Source organism: Anopheles darlingi, chromosome 2 (assembly GCF_943734745.1).
Source record: "Anopheles darlingi chromosome 2, idAnoDarlMG_H_01, whole genome shotgun sequence".
NCBI classification, from domain to species: domain Eukaryota; kingdom Metazoa; phylum Arthropoda; class Insecta; order Diptera; family Culicidae; genus Anopheles; species Anopheles darlingi.
In genome coordinates this window covers 63,768,557-63,791,056 of record NC_064874.1, presented here as the reverse complement: position 1 = coordinate 63,791,056, position 22,500 = coordinate 63,768,557, and the positions used below count along the sequence as shown (strand labels likewise).

At 50.7% G+C, this 22,500-nt stretch overlaps 1 protein-coding gene across 1 annotated transcript in view; it reads right to left on the bottom strand.

The window, feature by feature from the left end:
* The window catches only part of LOC125948033 (zinc finger protein 853), a 77,547-nt gene that overhangs the window by 6,872 nt on the left and 48,175 nt on the right, over positions 1-22,500 (bottom strand). The window lies entirely within an intron of this gene.

Here is a 22,500-nt window from a genome sequence, read left to right as displayed (position 1 = left end):
TGCACCCCCTCCCTGCTGATCTCCCTACCTACCTACCAACTGTGGATAACACCGGAGGCAAGCAAGCAGCAAACAGGTGAGAGTGAGTGAGAGGAACGCTCCGAAAACTCCGACAGGAATAAAAAAACCCAAAGATAATAAGCAATCGGCAGCATGAAACGTGTGCATGAGTGTGTGTGTGTGTGTGCGCGCAAGGGAAGGATAGGGGGTGGGCAAAATACAAATTTGTTGCTGTCGATGTTGCTGGCGTTGATAAAGTGGGCAAACACTTCGGACGTCCATTGTCTCGGACGCTCGCTCCGTGTACTCGAGACTCCACCACGGGACAGGTTGATGATGACTAGCGGTGTGTGTCCGTGTGCCTGTGTGTGTGTATGTCCAGCATCCAGCACTCGCGCGCTCAATTCGATCTTCGAGCGGCAACGGCAGCTGGAACCACGGAGGCCACGGATAATTATCGGTCCCGGCGTGTACCGGCAGTGAGGGAGGGAGGGAACCGAGGGAGACCTTCTACTACTCCACCACCTTCTCCACCAGAAGTGGGTGCACATGCAGCACATCTCTGAGTCTCTGAGGGTCTCGTCTGGATGGGTTGGTGGTTTCAAAATTATAATGGTTTTTGATAAACGATGCTCCCGTACCCCCGGGAAGGGGAGGTAAGGAGGGATGGAGGAAGGGAGGGAGGCCAACGGAAGCATAAGGCCGGTCTGCGCACAAAAAACGCAACGCTTTCGAAGCATAAGAGCGGGTGGCGTGGCGCAGGTAGCATAACTCCCGCCGGGAGTTCATCAGCAATCACTCTCTCTCTCGCTCTCTCTGTTATGGCGATTCCTTCGGTTGACCCCCTTCACCTCGCCACCACACGGTACACGACGGTCAATGTGACGATGATGCATGCTGATGCGCTGCTGCTGCTGCTGCCGATGCTGCTGTCGTTGATGATGCATGCTGGGTCGGATGATGCATACTGGAAGTATGCCCTGGAGCACTGAAAGCCTGCAACGATCTTGATTGTACCTACGCTTGCACTGAGGATAAATAATGACTGCGGAGTGGTTGCGGAGGCCGAGGATGAGATGCTGATCGATTGGTGAAACGAGAGAGAGAGAGAAAGAAGGCAAAGAATGCCTCAAGACCGAAAAGGACAGGACATGGATACATGGGATTACACACCGTCAGCACCAACATCAGCACCATTTTGAATATTATCTCTTGTCAATGCGGTGGTACGGTACACCTTGATTTAGAGAGTAGACCAGACCGGCGCGCGATCGATGAGTTCGCTGTCGCTGATGGAAGAGACACTGACTCGGACGGAGACAGCCGCAGCATAAACCGGGAGCGCGTGCGAGCGAGACACGCGATGGCAAAGATTTATGTTAATTTTCTGCCACCGTCGCCGCCATCGCCACTGCCGATGATTTCTGGTCTCGCCGGTGAGTTAATGCGCTTGGGTTTTTGGGCCGAAAGTAATCCAATAAGAGATTGACTTACGGAATGGAATGGAGTCCCGGCGTCGTCGTGTGATTTGCAACCCCCAAAAAAAAACCTACGCCACGTGGCGCGTCGAGAGTAATATTTGGAGGGAAGGACGGTTTTATGCGAACTGTAAGCAGCAGCAAAAAAAAAAAGAAATGCAAAACCGGGAAAGGCAATGGCGGACAAAGGAGAAGCAGATTACTAGCAGCAGCAAAAGGTTTGCCAAGAAATGGTGCTACTTCTGCTCGGAGCAACATTTGCATTTGTCACCGTGCCAAATGAAGGACAGGATTCTGGGCTACGACGACGACGCCGACAACGACGACGACACTCCTGTTGGTCCACCATCCGGCATTCGGCATCAGAGATCATGAGACAACCTCCCTCCAAAAACAAAAAAAACAAACGAAGGAGAAAAGACAGGCGAGACCATTCTGGCACCTCCACACAAAAGGCGATGGCACTCTAGCGTCTAGTGTTCTGTTCTGTTCTGTTTCCGAGGATAACAGACGGCGCTAGTGGCGCAAGTGATACCACGAAAAAAGAGATACAGAAAAACGGATGAAAAGAAAGGACAAAATCGAATGAAATCCGAATACTGACCAGAAGAGGACATATTCCATTCCACACGAACGCTTGCAGCGAAATCCAAACGCTAGAAAGGGAACGTAATAGTATTATGGTTTTTCTGTTGTTTTTTTTTGTTTCTTTCTCCCCGGAAAGGCGATACACAACATAAAAACCCCGTAGCCCGTAGCCCGTCGTCCGCAACACAAGACCGGAAGTGTTGTAGCGAGAGCATCGCTTACAGAAAGTGAGGGCTTACGAGTGTCCGGCAACTTTTGCTAGCCAAAGGATTGAACCAGTGGCCACTGGTAGCCGCGGAACGGAACGGAACGGAAAGTGGAGTCAACGGAACCTGACGGAACCCTGGCCCTGGCTGGCTGGCTTGTTGGCTGGCTACTTCGTGCAAGGACAAGACCTCCACAGCTTCCTGCCGAAGCGGTCGGTGCTTGCGGCTGGGCGGAGAAGGGTTTTTTTTTGTGTCCGTTGGCCACGCGCGATTTATCATTCCCGGGGGACCATTTGCATTTTGATTTATGCTGTCCGGGGTGCAGGCGTGTCCCGCAGTAGTACCAGCACCACCACCACCAACGAGGTCTCTCCGGACTGTCCCCGTCGGAGTCGAAGTGTTTTGTCCAAAAATTAACCTCGCAACGGGGTTTGCGGCCGCTCGGTTCGTTCGGTTATTAGCGTGGTCTGGCGTTTGTTTGACCTTTTTCTTCTCGTTCTCTCCCTCTCTCTCCTTGACTCTCTTCCCACTCATCAACCCGTTTTTTTCTTCGTTTTGCTGAACTTGAGATGATGAAGGCGGTGATGAAGAATGGTCACTGGCGCCAATTGACAACATTCCAAACGAACCAACTCGTCTGTGGGAAAGAAGAAGAAGAAGAAGGAGGGAAATCATTTACATCCCTCCCTGGAGGCAATTACAGTGACCGGCATAAGTAAAAGCCCACCCCTTGATTTTTGTAGATTTTCGATTGTAAATCCTATATTTTTTATCGTAAACAGCAAATGTTGTGTTTTTCTTGAAGGTTTAACATTCTTCTTTCAGTTTCACTAGCTTTCATCTCGATTGGATTGATAACAAATTTTTAATAAATGTTTAAATGAGAGATGATCGATCACAGATGTGACAAAAGTAAAAGCCCACCTACAATGAAACTTGCTTAACAATGAATATGGTCCATCCTTAGCTCGGATTTTAAGTTACAGGTGTTTTGGCATGACGTCTACACGATTTCAGGTGTATTGAGGTTCAAACTTGTTGAATAACTTCCAAAAAAATAATTGTTTTGAAAATAACATAATTCTTAATGAAATTTTTATCTAAAATTTCCCACAAATTCTTGATCCGTTGAAAATCTTGGCTTTGAGAAGGCCATTTGAGAAGGGGAGTGACGCGGGAACATTAAAAAATATTAGTTATTTTAGCAGTATGTTTGGGATCACTGCCCTGTTGCATAACAAAAGTGCTTTTAAATGGGCTTATTCGTACTGAGTCCATCAAATAGTTATTAAGGGTGTCAACATAATTTTCGCCCCCCATAATACCATCATTTTCTTTAAATTGTCCACAAGAGCCATGGAAAATCCACCCCGCAACTTCATACTACCACCTCCGTGCTTGATTATGACCGGTACATTACGTTCTTGCAAACCATGGTTTATTTTCGCCAATCTCTTTCGTGATAGTTTATATTAAATGTTTCCATTTATGATTCGTCAGACTATAGAACATTGCTCTAGCCTTCTTTTAACTTGCTTACACATTTCCGGGTGAAATTCAAACGTTTTCCATATTTTTTGGCTTATAAACGGAAGACTTTTAGCATACGCACTCTTGTACTCATGTAGAGCTAATCTAATGTGGCATAGTTTGCTCCAAAATAGACAGCGACAGGGTTTTCATGATGGAACAGATAGTTAATTCTAACGATTTCCTAATCTCCGGAATGGCTTTTATCATTTGTTCGATCATTCGTCTTCCCAGAACGTCCGTTTTAAAATCTCATTTGCTGTTCTGATGAACATTGGTGATTAGTCATGATGGCATAAAGGTGTCCCCTACTAATAATATTTTTTCTGCTAATATCTGTTGAGACACATGATTGAATCAATGCTGCATTAGAAGATTTCAGGCATGCAACGATTTGTTTTCCTCCCATACACCCATTTCTTTAGCGAAAACCCGTGCGCAATCGACTTACTACTGGAACTACTACGATTAATGGATTAAATTACTGTAAACAATAATGGGGGGGGGGGACCTAAAACTTTAAAACAGATGTAAACTAAAGGCCTTACAAAGATATAGTTACCAGGGGGCTTTATTAGAGTCACAATAATATTTATTGTAAAGTGGGCTTTTACTTTTGTCACATCTGTGATCGACCATCTCTCATTTAAACATTTATCAAAAATTTGTTATCGATCCAATCGAGATGAAAGCTAGTGAAACTGAAAGAGGAATGTTAAACCTACAAGAAAACCACAACACTTGCCGGATACGATAGAAAATGTAGGATTTATAGTCAAAAATCTACAAAAATCAAGGGGTGGGCTTTTACTTATGCCGGTCACTGTAAGTGAAGCATCAGCGAGCGAACGGTTTCGAGCCTTTTCGAAATGATTTTATTGTCCACCAGCACGACGACGACGACAACGGCGACTGTCCGCCATCATTTCGCGCGGATCATCAGCGACCATGCGCCTCCATGGCGAGTGTTGACAGCCGAAAGTTGAATGTTAAGGGCGATATATTTTTAATTTTATGGCTTTCGCTTTCACTCCGTTTGGCAGGCCTCGGTTGGTATCCTTCCTGACGTCTGGGAAACGAACTGGACGCCATTTTGAAGGGCTTTTGGGACTCCACTCCACTCGAGAATGTCCGAGAAGGAAAAGTTTTCCCAAGAAGCGCACCGAGTTGAGTCTACTGTTGAGTTTTGATTTATGTTGCTCACGCCCGTGAACTCGACACTCGAACAGCATAAGGACGAAAAAACATGTCAGAAGTGATTTTTGACGCTCTCCCTGAATGGCGAAGTTTAATTAATCCGAGCGCAACGCAAAGTGATTTCGTGCGGAGTGGAGCGAAATTTTTTCGCGGTGGAAAAAAGCATTCAGGAAATTGTTTGTCCTCGATTGAAAATGAAGTCATTTTCGATGATGGCGACGTCACTGCAGCAATATGCAGCAATTGCAACGCGAGCATCGCTCTGCACCAATCGCTATCAACCAAATCTTCCACTTTTAAACCGATGCTCTTTTATGCTTCGCTGCAGTTTTTGCAAACATCGAACCACGGAATGCGTTTTGCGAGCGATTTACGATCCCGCCGATTGGTGCTTTGCGGTGCGGTTCTCGTTCGGTTCAATCACGGTGTTTATGGTCGATTGGAGGTACCGCAGCATCCGCGGCCTCACGCCTCAATGCAGCAGCTTCTCTCTCTCAGTCGCAGTCTGAGTTTGTTTTATTACTTCGATTGCTGCAGTTATGATTCTTTAAGTAGCTTCATTTCCGTAAACCGCAATGGCGCGATTGGTGAAACGATTTTCCGTTCTCCGATTATCGCGTGGTCATCTCATCGTAGCGGTTTTTTTATCGCTTTTACATGCCTCAGACACCCTTCAGAAAGAAGGGGACCTCCCGCAATTCGGTATCAGCAGTCGAATCGATAATCAAATAACGATTCCGAAGATGAAGCCGATCGAAGTCTTATGATGTCGAGCATCATTAAAACACAATCGAACGGCAACGTCGTATTCGGTCGGTCGTATTCGTTGGTGTAAATTATGCATTCGTGTCGATTCGATAGCGACTAACGCGAGTGAATCATGAAACTCTGAAATGCTTTGCAGCACGTGGACCGCCATTGCGAGCAGATGTGGTTTGGGCGTTTGGCTAATAAAATCACGTTTCATCCGGTGACAGCAAAGGGGAAGACAAGAGCTGATGCTGCGGGCACACTGGGAGGGCAGGCGGGCCTCACATTGCGCCAAACCTGGACCTGGAACCTGGCCGGGAAGACGTGCAGCAACGCAATGCAGACAAGACGTATCGAGGAGTCGAGGAATGGGAGTAGGTTGCGAGTAAGAAAAGCTGTTCCACGTCTCTTATACGAACACACACACACACACACGAGCGTGTGTAGGTTGTGGAATGGGAGCGAGACAAAAAGTCTGAAAAATATAAAACACTTGGAAGGAGCAGCAGCAGCAGCAGCAGCACTGCGGGACTGTTGACTGGGTATTACAACGCAACGAGGTGCTGGGGGAAAAAGAGAGAAGAAGAAACCAGCAAAGGACCTTCGTCGCCAGAGCACACACACACACACAGCGAGCAAAAAGGGTGATTTGGGCGAAAGGGCACGACACGAAGAGCGCGCCTGCACAACGAGACAGCGCGAAGGAGGAGGACGAAAAGAGCATAAAACATAAAACAATAAATAAAAATATTTGCTTTCAGTCCGCCACCGTGCGCCACCCCGTGGCCATTGCTGATGCTTGCGATGCGTGGTAGTCGTATGTGTGTGTGGCTTGAGGCCTTGTAGTCGTCGCGGTTGGCAACTTGTTTCTGGGCGTTAAATGTCGGCCACAAAAAAGACATCACAGCGGTAGTCAGCAGCCACACACACACACACACACACTCACGCACACACACACACGCTGTGCTGAGCTTCTGAGAATGGTTTCGCATTGTCTGGAACGTTGTTCCCTGGGCGCGAAAAATATTGCGCTAGACGAAGGTGATCTCGAGTTGCGGATAGGTTGACAACCCGGTAGGGAGGGGATGAAAAAAGCACCCCCAAAAATGGGGCGGAGCGCCGGAAGTGATGATGGAATGGGGAGGGCTTGCAACCGAGTGGTGAGGGGGTCACAGTGAAGGTGGGATGCTTGGAACAAAAATTATTTCGCAGACACTCGAACCTCGATGATGGTTTTGCTATTTTTGACGCGTTGCTGTTCGTCCATCGATTGTCGGATGTGACGGATCGGATCCTTCCAATACATTGCCATCCACGACGACCACGACAACGACTACGACGATGAGATTGGTTTGAATATGCAGATGCAGCTCGTGAAATGACGCGACGCGACGCGCGCGAATCCCAAGGCCGGTGGCCGGTGAACGGTGTCCACGACGCTCACGATTCGTTACTCATCGCGTCGACGAGCCCACCTGCCACGTTCGTCACGGGCGTCGCGATCGAAGTCGATCAAAGGAATGACGCGCGGCCGTCGGTGGCCTTCATCGCGCAGGAGAAGGGCCTGCGACCGAGCTAGTGAGCGACCGCCCGGTACATCCGTGACCATGGCCGGTGTCCGCACCGAACCGTGACCGACGACGCGAGCGCGGTTGGCGACCGTTGCGCCGTCGCTGATTATATTTATTATTATTTAAGCATCTTCTCATGGGCGCCAGCACCACAAGCATCATCATCAGCAGCAGCATCATCATCATGTGTCACTCACGTGTCTAACAAGCCACAAGCTGATGCCATCTGGCCCACCACTGGCTGTTCCTTTGGGCATGTCCTGTCGAGCGTGTCAAGAAGCAGCATTGGCGGCAGGTTAAGTAACCAAACACGGAAGAGAACATATCACAACGATCACGCGTGCATCTGTGTGAGTAGTAGTAGCCAAAACTAACACGCGACAAACTGGCGTCTTCCCGGGGACACATTGTAATTGATTAGCATATGTTGCTGGTGGTGGTGGTGGTTGTTGTTGTACCAAGAAGGAGGAGCTTCGTCTTATCTGCGTTACTCCCTTAATTCCGACTCCGAGAGGAAATGTTCCATCACCGCGTTGAACGGTACCAAGCAGCGCCGGGATGCGCTCCGTTTGGAACAGGATCATGTCTGACTTGCCGTAGGGAGCTTCGTCTCGTGCTCTGGCAACAGGGAGTTGCCGTTGCGCGTTCTGCGTGTTCGAAATTAATTAATGACGAGATGAGATTATTCATGTGGCCAGCGCAATTAGTAGTGTGGTGTGACGGTGTGTGTGTGTGAGTGCTCGTACACGACCGAAGTCGCACGCCAGATTCAATTTACAAACCGTCTCGAATGGCGGACGAATGGCTACGGTCCTGGGTTGGTCCGCTGCGTGACGTAGATTAATTCTGGCAAGTCAATTTCTCACTCACTCACTCAGCGACCTTTTCTTCCTTGCCCTCCTCCACAGAAAAGACCAGACCAGGAGACCAGCGAGATGATGATTCACGCGCGCGCGGATCACTTGGCGATGGCGACACTTGCAACACTCGCTGCGTCAATCGATGAGACGCGACGAAGATGGAGACGGAGAGATCTTCATCCCGGAGAAAAAGGGAATAGGGGTTTTGTGTCTGGGCGCATCGTCGGTTGGAATGCCGAGAAGTGATTCAGCTCATCAACACACGAGACAAGACGAGGTGATCTTTTCGCTTTGTCTCTCCGGCGCGCGATCTTCTATGCACTATAAATAGTGAATCAGAGGATCATTGTGTAGCGCCTCGCGCGATCTACAGAACTGCATTTTAGTTTCCAAAAAAGGGGAAAAAGAAAACCGCAAAACATCTCCACTGCAACACTGCAACAAGATACGCACACAAGTACCGTGGAATATTTGCATCCAGATGTGGGGCCGGGGGAAGAGAAAAAAAGAAAATTGCAAAACAAACCGTCGAGAAGGTCGTCGGGATCAGGCATACAAGCGAAAAATACAAAACTCGATCTCGAGGCGTCTGTGCAGAGTGTGAGAAGCACCTCGTGTCTCGTTGCTGCTGCTGCTGCTGCGGAGTCTTGTTTGGTAGCTAATCGCTACTTAAGAAGTCACACACAACGCGACTCAACTCCTTCGAAACATGTACATCTCGCGGTGCAGTCTTGTCGCTCGCGAGACACGAAAAGGCGTTCCAAACAGGTGCAGGAGCACGCCAACATGGTGCGCCACCTTTTGCGGTGGTGGTGGTGTTGGTACAAATTATGTTTTATTATGAGACAACCCCCAACGGCCCAACGGTCGACTCCAGGCGTGTTCACTATTGTCCACCCCTTGAAGATACTCCACCCCTTTGGTGGCTTCTGCATGGCCGCGACAGTTTTCTTCTTCTGTTTCTTCTTCTTCTTCTTCTTCTTCTTCTTCTTCATTGTGCGTCTGCGTAAGATCCGAGAACACCGGACCCAGGGACCCAGGGACACCAGGGCTCGTGGGAGCCATTTTTCTGCAACTTTTTGGCCACTGTCGCGCGAGACACAATTATGTGTTTCTCTCTGCTCCCCGCTCTCCAGTAGTACGATCCAGAAGTGGTGACTAATTATAGAGCCGACTGTAGGAGTTGAGTATGTTAAGGTTTGTTTTTGTTGCTGGATCTGCCTGTTAAACGCGCCACGGCCTCGCTCTTTAAGATCAACACAGACACAACAATCGGATCTCGTTCCTCCTCGAAATGATCGTTTTGCTGCGTTGCACGCGCTGGCATTCCGGAGCCACCGCTACCACCACCTGTGCCAACCTTCCACCAGCGAGGTGCAGCGAGGCTGCTGCATCGTTGAAGTCGGTGGCTTAGGCCTCATTGCCGGAGGATGCGCGTCATTAGCGGCACTAAATATCATTCATTAGGGGATCGAGGGGTTCGGTGTCGGGTGCGCATCCCGCAACGATCCGTAGGTGCTCCACGGGATGACTTTGACAAACGCGCGACAACGCCACAAACCGCGAACCAACCAACGATCGTCGACATACGTGTGTGTAGTTGGGCCGCGTTGCTGCCGTTTGCCGGCAACGTACTCACTGTCACTGGTGAGGAGCACAGATGGGGAGGAGGAGGAGCCAGCCAGACGCAGACAGAAACACCCGAGACTCCCGCTGCCGCCCCGGCGTCCGGCGATCCGGCTAGCATTGCGGATCGAGCCGGTTTGATTATTAATAGAACTTAATTAATTTCTTATTATTGGGACCCTCAAGGGGGGGTGGTGGTGGTGTACAGGGGTGGGTACTGTTAATGCCAAAAGGGTGACAACTGAAGTGACTAAAGTAGTCGCGCACCGCCTCGGGGGCCCGGGGCCCGGGACTAAAAACAAAGCGACCGATCCGCGGGCAACAAACAATCCAACCATCCCCCGCCGCCGCCTCGGATGCCTGCCACCCACCGCAGCAACCGACCGCATAGTTGCAGCAGCACCAGCAACAACATGCCTGCCTGGCAGCAGCAGCATTCACGGCACTGGTTTGCTGGTGGAATTCGCGGTTTGCGCGGTGACACGCGACGGCCGCCTCTCTGTGGCCGCTGCCGATCGTTCGCTCGATCACGGAAGATTTGATTTGCATCGCGCATGATCGCGCAGTACCGATGATCGCGGGTGATCGCGACCACGCACACCGGGAACACCTTCTTTCCAAAAACCGAAAAAAACAAAACAGTCAACAAACTCTAATCCGTCGCCATAACAGGGGTTGTTGACTGCACGACGACGACGGTACGCGAACGGAGCTGGAATTTGGGATCGGATCGACTGCCGGGCTTCCCATTCCTCTTCCTTTCCGCTACGGAACGCGGCTCTCTGTCTAAATTTAACCATTATCGGAACCGATTAATGCCAATAAATCTAATGGAAGATCGTTAATCTTCCTCGGCGGCGACACATTCCGCGCTGGTCTGGCCCGGCCCGGTCCGGCCGGGGCTGCAGAAAGTTGCAAAACCAGCTTCACCGATCGCCGGTTTCGTCGTTTTCTTCGTTCGTCTTTCCATTCTCCAATTCTTCAAGATGCGCGACCACAGAGGGAAGGCGAAGGGAGGTGTTGCGGTGAAGCGTTTCTATCGCTTCTGGAGTTATTATATGCTCCGGCTTCGGCTCCGGCTCCGGCTGCTTAATCCAGGTCGCAACGCAAACATAATTAATGTTTTTCGATGGCTACTCGGGGGACGGGGAGGTACCCCGCGGTGGTTATCGGTGACCTCTGCTTCCATTTCGTTTTTTTTCTGCAAACAATTTGTATAGCGATTCCGTGCCGGTGTGTGTGTGTGTGTGTGTGCAGCCGTTAGCAGCAAAGGGGGGTTGGTAAGGCTGAGAATGGAATTCCGATCCCATTTGTCACAAAGAGGGACACCCTTTCCTGTGCTTCTCGTGTCCCCGGTTTAAACGATCGATCCCTTGGACCACCTACTCCGCATGCAGTGTGTGTGTGTGTGCGATCGCGCGCACCTCTAAACTCCTCTCTAAATAGTCGTAATAGGCTCGATGATAGTAATGTGCCTAGTCATGACTCCACACATGCCGCACAAGCGGCGTTCCCGGCGGATATCAATATCCGATTCATGTCGTCGTCGTCGTCGTCGTCGTCGTCGTGATGCAGCCCCCTCCACCTCCTTCTCCTCCTCCACTGACTGTCCCTCTCTTTCTCTAACATCGGAGTCGGAAAATGCATGCAAATTTATTATTGTTTTGTCAAAACGGCAAAACCCCTCAAAGAACCCCGATATCACCGATGGCCGATCATCGAACGGCGCTGTGGAATGTACGATGCACACCAGCCGCGAGCCCCAAAGGCGAGAAGTGCCGTAGAGAGGATGCTGCTGCAGGCACCGGTCCGCTGAGCGTGAGCTGGTGGTGTGTAAAACAGTGACAGCACGGCACACAGGCACAACACGATCGAGGTATCGAGAAACGATCGCGCACGGCACCCCACGGCGACGGTGACGCTGACGGCGACGGCGGCAGGTACACTATTATGTGCGATCCCTAAACGACACACGACGACGACGACGCGGACGCGGTGAGGTGAGTATGGTATTTCAATAATTGGCTGGCGGCTTACTGGCTGGCTAGCCAGATGAGGGAATTATTTTATTTACCTCCGAGACGATCATCTCATCCTCGCTCACTCCGGGCTCACGCCGATGCGCCTGAGTGACGGGGTCGATGATTGAATGAACCTGCTAGATGCTGCTTCTAAAGCCTGTACTAGTTAGAATCTGGCCACTAATTTCTAATCATTGTAGTGCTCCTAGTGGCCACTTTGCAATTCTGTGGAAGTCGTTTTGTTGCTACTAGTTTGTTTATTTAGTGGTAATTGTTTTGTCAAAATTGAGCCACAACTTTAAAAGTTATCGCAGATGAACTCAAATCCGATTTAGTGAAAGAGAAAACCGCAGTAATTTCCAGGCTAATCAGGGTCCAATTCAAAATACCATATTTACACGTTACTGGGGGACTCTTGTGTTTAATCGTGGAATATAAATCAGACGAACAGAACAAAAGTGTAACATATGCTCGATGATACAAAAAAAAATTAATCGAACAGTTCTCAACAATCCTGTAATCTCTTTGCTTGATTTTCTGCCAAATACTTACTCACGACTGAGAACATCACAGTTCAGCAAAAAGGTTTGTGAGAAGTATTAAGGTCGTTTCATATCAGAAAAAAGCAAAAGGAACCCTGAAACTAAGCTTGACTGAGCTGAGCTTTGCCTAAATCCAAAGGAAACTATTTGGGTAACTGTCCTTACAGCAGCTATGGAATTCAGTTTTCGATGATATGTCAAAGATTATATCAAAGTAAATAGATGATGTCAAAGTAAAAATTTAAAAACTCATATAAAAACTTAAAAAAACAAACATAAAATAACCAATAATTGGTATCAATATTCCTCCTGCCTTTGCATTTAGCAAAAAACATACAAAATGACACCTTTAATTGCTTGTTACATCATTTCTTTGTATAGGATATGACCTATTCTGTTTGGCCAGATTCGAACTGGTACTGGCTTTATACGATCGAGCACCGTGTGTATGTGTGTTTGATGGCCAGATTTAAGCCTTCTTCTACTACGGGCAGAGGCAGAGTAAAGTGCAAATCAGCAACAGTAGCAGCATCAGAAGCAGCCACCACCGTAGCTACTGTTTCTTCTCTTGGATTGCATTTGTTTGCGCGAAGACCAAAAGATGCATTTTGTTGCCTCTCCCTGATTCCGACCACACACTCATACACACAATCGGGATGGATTGTGGCAGAGAAAGAGGGAGCAGATTAGCAAACAGGAAAACCGGTCAAGTGAAAATGCGGGCGTCAAAGTAGTGGCCGACGGACTGTCCGATGGACCATCACTAATGGATTTTGCTCAAGTGAAATGCTCAAGCAAACTGCACCCGCAATGCAGCCAACGCAAAACGTCAATCCGCTCCCGTAGGGGGGGGGGGGTTGCGATGTTTTAGCTAATAGAAATCGCGTTTTGTTTGGACAGAGACATTCCCCGGACGGCACGGCAAGCACGATCCGCGCGCGCTGGATCCATCGATCACGATGTCGGGTTGGTACGTCCGTATGTATGTATATCCCGTTACAGGAAAGGGCTCGCTGTGGCCAGTGTTTGGATGTTGAATTTGAATTGTAAATTAATAAAACGATGATTATCCCGTCCTCCCGTCTAGCCTACTCTTTTATAGAGACGTTAATCAGATTATGATCCCCATCCCGGTTGCAAGCAAAGGCCCCGCGCACAACAACAACTAACAAGAAGGTCGAAAAGGTCTTCGATCGACGTCGAACTATAACCCGTATCCTCGACCTGTGGGGCATCGGCGCATCAGCTTAAATCCATCGAATGGCCACGCTGGAGGCCACCGATCCGGCCAAAAATCGATGAATCTCACCGTTGATTGACGAGTGTTTTTTTCTGGGGGTTTTTGCTTGACACACCTTTCGACATCGCACGATGATTTCGACACCGGACCACCTTCACGCACCCGCACCCGGCCCGACCATGATTGATTGATGCATTTGTGCTCCGCCATTCGTCGTCGTCGTCGTCGTCGATCGAAATCCGCACGCCCGGCACCGGAGTCCCCAACAAATCCCCCACAAAAATCAAATCGAAATCAAGCGTCCGAAACAAACAAACAGCCCTTCTGGTGCTGCTGCTGCTGATGATGACGCCATGATGATCCGAATAGTACACGGTGATCTGACGCATTAAACGCACGACAGAGAGAGAGGTTAATCAGGGTTCCCTTTTCTGGGGCTTCAAGAGTGACACACAAGGGGTCAACCATCAGCATCACCGACGCACCTGATCTCCGCTTGATGAGATCCCACAGAGGGAGACAGAGCCCTCAGAGTATTATGCGCTGGCCTCTGGCCCATGCTGTGGCCACCCTTTCACGGTGGTGGTTATGATGCCGATGAGGTTTACGAGCGGATTATAAAAGCTTACAGCCAAATTAGCGTCCTAATAATGGCGTCCCGGACGCCGCTAATCCCTGCTGCTGCGGTCTTGGTTCCACTCCGGTACGGACACGCTTGATGATCATTTGCTCCGCGCGGACGCCACATCGCGAGCGGTTCATTTGCGAGCGCGCACGCGTGCACCCCGGGGGCAGGAGCAGCACCACTACTGCTGCTGGTGAGTGATTGAGATGGTGGCATAGTGGTGGTGGTGGTCAACACCTTGGTCAAATTAATCATTTGACGTTTAAATACGATAATTTCTTGTACCTACTACTACTACTAGCAGCAGCACAAGAAGCCCTTTCCTCCTCGATGTGATTGATAATCGACGCTTGATTTGGATGACTCTCCGGGGGCGGGCTCGCGAAGAATGGTTCAGCACCTCTAACGTCATGCTACCTGCCCCCTTCGATGGCGAGAGGTGTTCCGGATGATCGATCGAAATCCTGAAGCCTCCTGGAGTGGACTGGACTGGAGCACCGCACGCCCGTTATAGCCCCTTTTACTGTTTCATAATCCTCCATCAGTGGGGACCAGGGGACAAGGGGCCCGGACTCCAAACCAACCCCGTACCGGGCGAACCGGAAGGCGAGTAGCGAGGACAAATGAGCTCTATTGCACTTCCAGCACCGCGTAACGACCACAATATGGCGGCTCGCGGAGGTCTGTAATTAAGTACGGATTTGATTAATTGTAAGATTTTGTGTCCGCAGATCGCGCGATTCGCGCCACCACCACCAACCAAACACCAACAAACACTCGCCACGATCATCATCATCAGCGCGCGGCGGTGGCGGTGAAAGGCAACAATGGCCCCCGGACGGACGGCCCGGCCCGGCCCGGCCCGGCTTGCCATTAAGCAAACGCGCACCCCCGATGTGGCTCCCGAATTTCCAGCCCCAAAAAAAAAGGGGGGCCCACGAGAGACACCGCAGGCCGTAACACGGATAACAATAGACGATGGCCGGTCCGGAACACTAGGAATGAGGGCACACGGTGCACAAACACACACTCAAACGGACACGAACAATTCGGGACAGTTGGAGCCGGGAGGATCCGGGGGCTTCTCGGTTATAAGTTAATTATCGCAGCACCAAGCAGCACGAGCTGCGCGTTATTTGATCGATGGAATCGGCGGGAAACGGCTCTCGTGTGTCGTGCCGAGAACACACAGAGAGCCAGAGAGCCCACTCCGGGAGTCAGAATCCCGGTTTCGAGGATCAAACCAGGGCAGCGCTCACCGGCCTCTAGCACCTTGTTCTCCTTTATCTAGCGCGTGTTTAAGACCGAGGGGATCTATTCCCGTTTGAAGTGACCGGCACCTGGCAGCTTTGTTCGCTAATTGTGTGCAGCTCACCTCTTCGCAGGATGCCACTTCGTTGTACGGATAATTACCGGCAGCAGCAAATACCCCTAGCGGGACGAATAATCAGTCAACCGCCCCTGGAGGGGAGGGATGAGTCTAACCGATGAGTTTAATCAAGTTGCCGCGATCATCGCCGCAAGGATCAGCAAAATAGCCGCGATCTCATCGTGATCATCGTGAAGATTCCGTGAACTTGCGGACCTCCCTGGTGAGGTGATGGACGTGACAATGCGGCGCTGTGATCATCGCGATCACATACACGCCATTAAGATGGGCAAAGGATATAAATTTCAGACATTCGGTGACAATCGGTGAGCGCGCTCTCATGGCGGCGCCCTCGTCGCCATAAATGGGAATGTGGCTGCAGAGTAGTACAATCGGGTATTGAAGATTTGAAGATTTGAGGATGCATTAATTAGCCGATCGCACGATCCTTCGGCAGTTGGCATAGCGCATAGAGGGTATTTGATAAACATCCAACACTGAAGTGACTATATCCGCATTTCTTGTGATCCTCAATTTACCAATACAATCGTGTTCCAGCCTAAATTCCTGAATGTAGTTGCGCGTGTTGACGTGTTGTAACTCACCTGAAATGATAAGAAGGAGAAGCAATAGGTTAGTCAACAGGAATGACAGTGAAGAAGAGTCTGAATCTAAAGACAGCCAATGGGTTCCTGCAACCGAGAATTCAAGACTGCATTCCATCTTACTTTGTAGGACTTTACAGATTGCTACAAACCCAACACTGTATAGGGCCAAGTCGGTTGTCACTTGGACTTGGTGAGTATTCTGGACTGTAGTTCAGCTTCTGCAAGAAGCTATCGACACTATATCCCTTCCATTGCAGCCGATGAGACAGAGACAAGAGAAAGGTGGTGGAGGAGGGCCAAACGTTAACCTTCACCGTCACGCTCTCTCGATATACCCGCGGGCATGTCCCTTTCCTCCGATCAACGCTCTCCAAGGGCTCCAAGAGGTTCCGCTGCCTTCTGCTGCCTTGCTGGTAGCCTTGGTAACGATTGGCGTGGCGTGCAAAATGGCTTTCGCAACACAACGCGGTGACTGATCATCACCGATCTTCGGCGAACCCATATACTGCTGCAACAACATATGTACCCCACAGAGAGTGAGAGAGAGAGAGAGAGACCTGGTAGGTGGTTAGGTGGACATTATGCTCGGTGCCAGCGATGTAAATGCGATGATTAGCCGCGAAGCAGCGAACACCAATTTCACCAACCGCACCGGCGGCTGTGCCCGGGCGGAAGATTATGGATGATATGGTGATTACATTGATTGAGCACCCGGAGTTACACGCCTTCAAGGTGCACGACCCTCCTCCGAGCAACACAAGACGAACGACGGTAGTTCACAGCGAAGCGACCAAAGAACGACCATCATCAGCACCAGCACCTGGGAGTGTTCTAATCGGTGCGAGAGGATCACACACACACACACACACTAGCAGATGGATCCACCCCGCCCTAGGTAGGCGTTTGGCGCCATTTCGTGGCTTGACGTGGCGTGACAAATATAGGATCGTCCCCCGGGGGCATTATCATAAGTAAACTCTAACGGACCCCCTCTATCCTCCTTTCCCTTTGCAGAAGCCATTTGCGAAACGAGCACCAGGTTCTCCTGATGGCTGCCGTCGTTCACACACACACACACATGCGCACGAACGTGCTGTTTGCAGTTTGATAAGCGCTTATCGCCATTATCGAACGATTGCGCCACACGGCGAATGGCCGCTCGGTTCGGTTGCATTCGGTTTCGGTGCTTTCTTTTTTTCGCCAATTTTTTTTTGGGGGAGGGGGTGCCGATATGAGGAGACCAGACCCTTCCTAACCGGACGATCCGTCAATGCTAGATCTAAACAACAACAACGACAACAGCGAGTTGCTTCCCGTAATGGTCAGGGGATGTTTATTATGTCGAAGTCGCACCCCTCCCCCGGGGCCGGAAGCCACACCCGCTTCAATCGAGCGCCATTTGCTAGCAGCAGCAGCAGCAGCCTGCAGGTGGTGCCATTTCGGGTGCCATTTGGTGTGTCCGCGATTACGATTAGCCGCGAAGCCTCTTCTTATGCGCTTCTTGGAGGAACTGTTATGGACTTGGATAAAGATGACACTCACGGGAAGCCATTGTTTGTCATCATCATCATCATACTGGCACGATGGAGGGTGGTCTACGCAAACACAAAGCACCGTCTGGACCTAGCACTAAGTCCGGAAGCAGCACCACAACGGTGATCGTGGGTAAGTACAGTAGCATGCAGCTTGTTGACTTCGCTTATTGATCAGCATCATCATCGTCGTCGTCGTTGTTGGAGTCGCTGCCAATCGTGCTACCTTGGGTTGGCCAAGGATTGATGCAAGGATCCCCCCTTCCTCTCCACAATTCCAACCCCTCCCTCACTCGCTAATGCACCCCTCGATTGTAGTAATGCATCAACGAGGTGCTGTTGCTGCTGCTGCTGCTGCTGCTGCTGCGGATACCTTTTGCTGCCTCATGGTTTGAGCACTTCGCTTTTATGTGAAATCGATTCGCCGTCCACTGGTACCGGGGACTGGACTGCTGCTGGCGTAGCGGTGGGTAGCGATCCCGCCTGTTTTGTTCGACCGATCGCCAATGTTTCGCCAACTCTCGCGAGCGCACCGACACCTGAATGCCGGTCATGCCATCGAGTCCCCCCCTTTGGCTACTGTGACACTATTGTCCATCGCGAAGGGGGTGTAGCAGCGATCATATACACACACGGGTGATGGTGAGGAGCGAGAGACAAAAAAAAGGGTCGTCAAGTCGTCAGTCAACACGCGATCCCGCGACAAGGAGCAGGAGCTGGAGAAGAAGAAGCAGAAGCGGAGATGGTATGCAGCCCGCGATCACCTCGATCACCTCGATCTGGTAGCTCGATGCTTAAGCCCTTCTCTCCCGCTCGGTTCTCAGCTCAGCGCTGATTGATGAGCCGCGATGAGAAATGATTTTGGTTTCGGTTTCGGGGACGGCAAATTCCTCTCCTTCGGTTTGGCCTTGGCCCTCCATGAGGGGAGGAGAAGGAGCAGGAGGAGAAGTCGAAGGAGGATCGCAATGCAATCGATTTGGTCCTGCTTTTCGGCAAAACTGATGGCCGCATACATGCACGCAGGCACGCACGTATGGACACTCAAAAAACCAAAAAAACCAACACTCCACTCGACGTGCCACACAATGCCATTTCGAAGGAGGGGGATGTGCCGCTCGACAGGCCGAGAAGGCCGCGCGAAACAATTCGCAAAAGTATCGCGGACCGGTAAACCGAATGCGGGTTTGGAAGCTTGAGAATGTTTGTGCGGGGAACAAAAGCAACAAAAGATGGACAGCCGTGCAGCAGCAGTAGCAGCAGCAGTAGCAGTAGCAGAAGCTATAACCAAGAGACATGTGGCGGTCCTTTGATGTTCCGGAATGTTTTGGGAATCATCGGTGAAGGTGAATCGTCCCAAAAACCTCGCGATCGTAAGCAGTTAAAAGGGAATTCTCATCGAATCCTCTCGAAATTCTGCTTAACAACGTCAAGCAAGTGTCCGTTTTAGAGTCAGGCTGCGAGGGAGCAGTTCTAGTCTAGCGCAAGTGTTCTAGTTCGCAAAAAAAAACTCTAACCTCAAACATCTAAACATCGCCATTCCCGGCCATTAGTGTGCATATGTGACTCGCCTAAGGCGGGGGGGCTGAATGGTCGTTCCGTTGCATTAATGCATTCATTTATGCCACGATCACGAGTTCAAGGTGGCCAAGGTCCAAGGAGCGCGTCCTCTCACCTCAGTGCTTCCACCAAGCGTGCTAAGGGCTGCGATATTGTATTAAAATGAGGAAATCTATCGATCGCTAGATCGTTCGATCGCTCGATCGATGTGACGTTACCCTTGTGTGCAAGGGAAGAAGAGCAGGGTAGGGGACCAGTAACACATGTTATGCCGACGTCGACGTCGCGTCTTCTATCAAAACGAATCGGTACGGATCCCAGCGTGTGTGTGTAATTAAAGGCCAGCAACAAGAGAAGAGCAACGACAACGAAGAAGAACCTCAAATTCCCTCCAAAGCACCGTCGACGATCGACCTCGTGGTCGTCGTCATCGTCGAAAAACAGCTGTCACAAACGTCAAACGTGATCTTCTGCCGTTCAATGGCGCTGCTGTTGCTGGTGCGCGCCTCCATCTCATTCCCGTGTTGTACAACATTGCAACCTCGTCCGAGGCAGCAGCAGCAGCACGGACAGGCAGCCAGTCTGTGTGTGTGTCGATCAGGGTGTACCATCGTCTCGTGGCCAGGTAATTGGCACCGGTAATCGATTTAATTGGACGAATGAGAAACAGAGAGAGAGAGAGAGAGGCAAGGAGCAAGACGCTGGCAAACATGTTTCGTTGCGCACCCGCCCGGGCTGCCCGGGTCTGTCCGTGATCTCAAAAGCGTTTTGATTCGATTGCAATAATTTAATGGAATTAAAATAAAACGACGTAATTTCGAAGAGCACCCGCACCCAAGGTGGCAAAAGGAAAAGTGGTGTAAGAAGGGGGGGGGGGGGGGACCCCAAAAACACGCCCGGGGGGCACCCAGCAGGTTGCCGCGGATCTCGATCGATCGAGCCGAGGAGAAGAAGAAAAATGAAAACTCATCTGACCAAACAGATGGCGCTCGCTGAATCGATCGAAGTCGATCGAAATCAGTTCCTCGGCTTGGCTCGGATTGTTTGATCGATTATTTGGAGTGAACTGGACGCCCGGCGCACTCTGCATGCCCTTTGGCCGCTTTGTGTGCGCACCACTTGCTTGTTTGCGTAACGAACGGAGGCAATTTTCCAGCAAAGGAAAGAAAAAACAGCGGAAAACAAAAAGCCGAACCGAAATCACACCTTCACCCATCGATCGAACGAACGATCGAACGATCGAACGATCGAGCGATTGATCGATTGTTTCGTGGTCGATCCTCCCAGGAAGTTGCAGCTCAGCAAACAGCTACTGGCGCGGTGGTTTTTGGGGTGTGTCACAACGCCGAACGCCGAAAATCGAGTCGATAAAGAAAAAAAAAACCCGTTGGCCAGAGACCCTTTCTTGCGTCTTACGTCGCTGCCCTGATGTTGGCCACCGAGAGGCGAGAGAGAGAGAGAGAGCTTGCGTAACGCACACCGCACGATACGAGGGGTTCACATCAACATCCGCGTTTCCGCACAACAAAAACCAATCCGCGATCACCAGGGAGGGAGTCTGGGGACGAGTCTCCCAAGTCCCAGAGACCAGCGACACCCGAATTCTGGGAAACGGAAACGGAAATTGTGTTTTTTTTCTCCAACGAACGAACGAACGAACGATCCGCAGCATGGGTTCCGATGTGAATTTTCCTAAGGGGGCTATGTAAATTGTGAACCGAAAGGCGAGTGAAGGCGGAAGCGGTCACCATTCACCATTGAAAAGCTGACACCCGCTCCCGGACCCGGGGTTCTCGGTCTCGGGCCACCTGAAGTGTCAAACCGTTTCCCGGGGGAAGTGGCCAATCTATTCCCCGGGTCTCGCACCCTCGGGATGGTTATTGTTTCCTCCGTACGGAGCTGTGCGCTATCAGGAGAGTGATCGTGAGCGGGACTTTCACATCCCCCTTCACCCACCCACCAACACCTTCCGAGATTCCGAGGAGGAGCAATAGGAGTAGAAGTCCACCTCGATGCCGGCCTCCTCGTTGACACAGATTTAATGTCCCTCTCCGTTTGGCCAAAAACTGTGGGAAAACCCGAAGCCGTGGCCACACCATTGGCTAAACGGAACAGGAACAACGCTGTCCGCGACAGACTAACTTCTTCGACGGACTACTTAGTGTCCAACAAGTGTGTTGCCATCCATTCAAGCAACCAACCGACGATGACGACGTTGGGTTTCGTGGGGAGGGAACGAAAATTTGAAATTTATTGCCATCCCTGGACCATAAATCATTGGCCAGTCAACGCACACACACACACACGCAAGGCACACGCGGGGTCTTCTGTGGCCGGATCGACGCCTAGACGTAAACATCGCTCGATCGTTGGCTTCGAGCAGCGAGCGTTGCGGTGACGACAGCAAACACTCCGCGCGGAACACCGACGATAAAGGTGGCCCCGTGGATGCTGCTAATCTGGTAGAGCCCATCCGGAATTCGGTGTGGAACAGGTGTGTGTGTGTGAAGAGCCGTATTCCCTGGAAGAGGGTCACTCACTGCAACATCATTAAACCGTCACCTTCCGCGAGCGGCTCGCGAGCTCGAGCCATCTTGATCGTGTGGGACCGATCCGGCGTTGCGCTTGATTAGAGAGACAGAGGACTGTGGCTCTGGCCGCACCGTGGAACGTTCACCCCCCGCTGTATGCTCGAAAACATTTATGACCGACCGACCGCGGACCGTGACGTACGACGGTAACGGTGCTCGACGTCGTCGTCGCTGCTGTCGTGACATCCGCATGGCGATGAGTGAGCGATGGGGGTCGCGCCGCATCTGTCACAGCAGCCAGGTGTCAAGCGCAATTAAGCCTCTAAATACTTGAAACAATTAACGCGGGGTAGTGGTGAACGATGGAGTACACGGCGGCAGAGTGGCAGGACAGGTCCTCGAACCAATCGAATGACAAATGCTGTTAGGCGCAGCGGCTTTATCGGAAGATGATCTGGCGAAGAAGCTCCAACACGCTTTGTTTTTTAAGAGCCCCGTCGTGATGAGAGAGGATGCTTAGGTGGATTGGGAAATGAAATAATGGCGACACTACTTAGACCTGCTGAGTGTTTCTGAAGGATTCTTCTCGCAAATTGTCTCATTAACCGCGAATGGTTAGCTTATTATCGTTGAATAAGCATATGCTACCACTGTCAGCGCCATTTTACT